The sequence below is a fragment of the Triticum aestivum genome, chromosome 7A (genome assembly GCF_018294505.1).
Source record: "Triticum aestivum cultivar Chinese Spring chromosome 7A, IWGSC CS RefSeq v2.1, whole genome shotgun sequence".
NCBI lineage: Eukaryota > Viridiplantae > Streptophyta > Magnoliopsida > Poales > Poaceae > Triticum > Triticum aestivum.
In genome coordinates this window covers 634,325,364-634,330,745 of record NC_057812.1, presented here as the reverse complement: position 1 = coordinate 634,330,745, position 5,382 = coordinate 634,325,364, and positions in this window count along the sequence as shown.

Here is a 5,382-nt window from a genome sequence, read left to right as displayed (position 1 = left end):
CATGCCTTGCTGCCCCTACTGTCACTGGGAAAGGACACCGCAAGATTGAACCCAAAGCTAAGCACTTCTCCCATTGCAAGAAAGATCAATCTGGTTCGCCAAACCAAACTGATAATTCGAAGAGACTTGCAAAGATAGCCAATCATACATAAAAGAATTCAGAAGATCCAAATATTGTTCATAGATAAACTTGATCATAAACCCACAATTCATCGGTCTCAACAAACACACCGCAAAAGAAGATTACATCGAATAGATCTCCACAAGGGAGGGGAGAACTTTGTATTGAGATCCAAAAAGAGAGAAGAAGCCATCTAGCTAATAACTATGGACCCGAAGGTCTGAGGTAAACTACTCACACATCATCGGAGAGGCTATGGTGTTGATGTAGAAGCCCTCCGTGATCGATGCCCCCTCCGGCGGAGCTCCGGAACAGGCCCCAAGATGGGATCTTGTGGATACAGAAAGTTATGACGGTGGAATTAGAGTTTTGGCCCCGTCCCTGATCATTTGGGCGTACGTAGGTATATATAAGAGGAAGGAGTACGTCGGTGGACCAACAGGGGGCCCACGAGGGTGGAGGGCGCGCCTGGGGGGGTAGGCGCGCCCTATAAGTGCATCTAGTGCCCCTTAGTGATTTTGGTGTATTAAAGACTTATAGGTTAAGGGACTAATGCGTTTGTGAGTCTACACAGGTCTATAAGTCTATGAGGAGCTTGATATTTATAGAGAAAGTCGACCCCTAAAAATGAAGTTCTTCGACTGAAGACTTTCTGAAGACTTTGAAAGTGAAGAAATTGGTGTGACCTTGAAGACTTGGTATTCATTCGAGGAACATGAAGCGTGGAGACTTTTGTTTTCGTAGTTTCATTTTCTCTTTCTTGAGTCATAGGAAACACCATACTGTTAAAGGGGGTCGAGGAAATACTAAGGAAAAATTTCCATGTGATGCTCAACTCAAAATCCTACACCTACCAATCCCTTCGAGTGAAGCCATTGGAAATCTCATACAGTTCTTTCAATTTCTTTAGTGACAGAGACGAAGTTCTTCTGGTCTCTGAGGAATTTGTTCTGACTGAGGAGTTAGGAATTCGCCAGTGCGGATTTCCTACACAATGAGGAACATGATAGCCCTGAGGAATTTGATACTCAAATTTCCGACCGTTGCTGTGCTATGCGCCAGCTGTCCCAAAATATCTACTCACCTAACGGTCATATCATTGAAGGGCATTTATGTCTTATCATGTCAGGCTGCTCCCTAGGCTATAAATAGCTGCCCCCTACAACCACTAGCTGGTTGGCTGCTCCGCAAGAAACTGACACTTGTCATTTGAGAGCAACCCATCCTCTGAAGACTTTGAGCAAAAATCATCAAGTGAGGAAAAACCAAAAACCCAAAACCCAAACACCTACAAACCCCAAGTGATTGAGCATCACTGAAGAGATTGATCCTGCGTGGATCCGATGCTTGTTACCTTTGAAGACTGTGCTTCTTCCAGATGGTTAGGCGTCATGGTCTAGAGCATCCAAGAGGAATTGTGGATCGCCGAGTGACCGAGTTTGTGAAGGTTTGGAAGTCGCCTGAAGACTTACCATGAGTGATTGGACGAGGTCTATGTGACCTTAGTTCAAGGAGAATACGGTGAGGATTGGGTGTCATGAGCTGCGTGTTCAGGACTGGGTGTCTGGTACTGTGTGTCCTCGAGTTTAAATACTCAACCGCTCCAACTAGACGTACAACTGAGACAGCAGTTGGAACTGGTCTTCCAAATCATTGTCTTCACCAAGCTTATTGGTTCTATTTCCTCAACTCTCTCATTTCCTCATAACTGTGTTGTGTGCTTGTTCATATCTGTGTTTGAAGACTTTGACTGAAGACTTTCTCAATTTCCTCAGTTCAATTTCTTCAGTCTATTTGTCTTCATCCTGTGTTATCATGTGCTTATGCTTCTGTACTCTGTGCCTGTCTTCATTTCATCATGATGACTATGCTTGTATTTTGTTATGTTTACTTTTGAGTTCTCATTCCACTGCTAGTAGTTCTTCGCTAAGGAATTTCCTCACCGGCAAATTCCTCAGTGAATAATTTCATAAAAATTGCCTATTCACCCCCCCTCTAGTCGATATAACGCACTTTCAATTGGTATCAGAGCAAGGTACTCCCGTGTTCTGTGTGATTTTGGTTTAACCGCCTGGAGTTTTAGTTATGTCGACCGCAGGTATGATCAAGGTCTCTGCTGGGTGTCCTACCTTCGATGGGACGGACTACCCCTACTGGAAGAATAAGATGCGAATGCATCTTGAAGCAATTGATAACGATCTCTAGTATGTGGTGGAAAATGGTGTTCCCTCAGTCACACCTTCTCTGAATGCTGCTGATGTGAAGAGATTCAAGCAACTCGACTCTCAAGCGAAGAATATCATATGTGGCCATCTGAGCAAAGGACAGTATGGCAGAGTGAGTGCTTTGGAGACAGCGAAGCTTATCTAGGACAGGTTGTCCAAAGTGAATGAAGGAGTCTCAACTCAGCGTGACTCTCGAGTTGATGTTCTTCGCAATCTCTTCAACCACTTCAAAAGACTCGACAATGAAAATGTTCAACAAACCTTCGATCGCCTCACTGACATCTCAAATGAGCTTCAAGCACTTGGTGCCACTGACATCACCGACCATGAGGTGGTGAAGAAATTGCTGAGATCGCTTGATTCCTCATTTGACACTCTGGCATTAATGATACAAGAACGTGCTGATTACAAGTCACTTGATCCCGCTGATATTCTTGAAAGGCTAAATACTCATGAGTTCCAACTTGTTGAAAAGAGAGATCTCTATGGTTCAAGCTATGGCAGAACATGTGCACTAAAGGCCAAGGCTGTATCTGAGTCCGAAGATGAAGACTCTGGTAGCAGCCTTGGTGATCCTGAAGAACTAAGCCATGATCTGGCTCTGCTTGTGAAGAAGTTCCAAAAGTTCTCAAGATGTGGTCGCTTTGGGAGACCCTCAAGGAGCAGTGATTCCTCATCCAGTGACTACAAGAGGAGGCTCTGCCACAAATGCAAGAAGCCTGGACATTACATTCAAGATTGTCCTCAATGGGAAAAGGAATCAAAGAAGAAGAAATACAAGGATTACCGTTTTAATTATGCGAAGAAAAAGAAGAAGTCCACAAAATTCTCATCATCAAAATCCTCAAGGCCTTCATATCACAAGAAGAGCAGCTCCAAGAAGGCCAGGGCATTCATTGGCAAGGAAATGGACTCTGAGGCCGAATCTGAAGAAATTGAGGAAGAGGAGTCATCTGAGGAGTCTGAATCCGGAGTGGCGAGCCTAGCTCTCGCTACTGCATTTGTCAGCAAGTCTATCTTCAACACTGAAGAAAATAACCTCACCAACAAAGCTTATAAAGGGGATGATGACTACGCTCCCACCTATTGCTTCATGGAAAAGGGTGCCAAGGTACTCAAATATACCTCATCTGAATCAAGTGAGAATGAATCTGATGAAAATCTTAAGCCCAGCTATTCTAAACTTGCTAAGATTGCTGTAAAACAACAAAGAGCTTTAGAAAAGGTTCAAAACATGCTAGACAAAAGTGATGATATGTTGGGTGAAGAAATGGATCGCACTAAAGCCTTGACTGAAAATCTTCAGAGATTTCAGACTAGGTTTGACAATCTTCAAAGTCATCATAACACTCTCTTATCTGATCTTGAGAAGCTTTCTTATGAATTTCTTCAAAGAAAGCAAGACCTTGAGAAGCTAAGAGTGAGTTATTAAGATCTTCAGGAGTGTGATTCATTACTTGCTCAACAAATCAGCGCTTCTCAGGAAGAATTTGTTCCTCCATGCTTGAAGTGCATTGAACGCGAATCTGCTAATTCTTCACCTGAATGTTCAAATGCTGCTAATGTTTCAAATTCTTCACATACCTCTTCTATCACTAATTCCTCATCTGAGGACATTGCTAGTATCATTGATGATGCAGGGTTGAAAGAATTGTACACGACAGGCATGTACAAAAGCCTCAAAGGGCATCAGGCTCTTTGTGATGTGCTTAAAAAGCAGATCCTCAATAGGAACCCTAGGAAAGAGGGTATTGCCTTTCAGAGGAAACTCAATGCTGATGGTACATATTGGAAGCCTGAGTTGTACCCCAAAACTACATGGGTTGCTGCAAAGGGACCTCCAGTTGATCCATCTAACTTATCTGGATTTGCATATGAATCTCCTCATTCTGATGATGAGTCAATTGACTCCAACTATAAACTGTTCAAAAATCAGAATGGTGAAGTATTTGCTAGATATGTTGGCACTAACTGCAGGAACGGCTCCCCTATGAAGAAAATCTGGGTTCCCAAAAGATGCCTTGAAAATCTTCAGGTGAATGTCATCATGACGCCACGTGTGAAGAATAGGAACCCCAGATCAAATTCTTCATATGGACCAAATTCTTCATATGGATTCAAGTCCTCATACGGACCAAATTCCTCATATGGATCAAAGTCCTCCTATGAACATCATCATGCTAACCCGTCTGTTTCGCAGGGAGGATCTAAGGATTATGGATATGTGCATTATTCTTCAAATCATTATGTCCATAAGTCCTCGAAGAATTTCTCTGCATACTCTTATGCTTACTCTAACCCCTCTAATGTGAAATGAAATGGACTGGCTTCTATGCCATCCTTCTCGTATGGAGCTCACAGAGTGATGAACTCTTTGCCACCCCTTCAGATGTGGGTGGTGAAGAAAAAGAACTAATCTCTTCTGCAGGGTCAGGTCTCCAAACGTACATAATCGTCTGAAGAATTTGCTGGAGACCTGAGTATGCCTGATAGGACGCAGGCTAATCATGAAGAAATGAACTTTCATTTCTCACGTCCTCATATTGCTTTATCAGTTCTTTTACTTGATGAAATTGATCTGATGAATTGTTGTCATATTCTTCACTGATGAAGTATATGAGTTTGTAAGCTGCACTAATTCATCTGCAAGATGATCAACCCAAAGCCACTGAGTGGGTCCTCGATAGTGGATGTACAAACCACATGATTGGTGACAAGAATCTATTGATGGATGCTCCATTATCTCTGTCACATCTGAAGCATATCATCTTTGCTGACAAAGGCAAAAGTCAGGTATTGGGTCTAGGTAAGGTTGCGATCACAAAGGATCGACACATGGACAAAGTCATGCTTGTTGAGTCCTTAGGATACAACCTTATGTCTGTCTCAATGCTTTGTGATCTTGATATGGTTGTTGTCTTTGGCAAGTACCGTTGTGTTGTGGTTATGGAAGCTGACAATTCCAAAGTCTTCGAAGGCTTTAGGAGAGGAGACCTGTATATTGTTGATTTCTCTACAGGACCACAACCAGCCGTG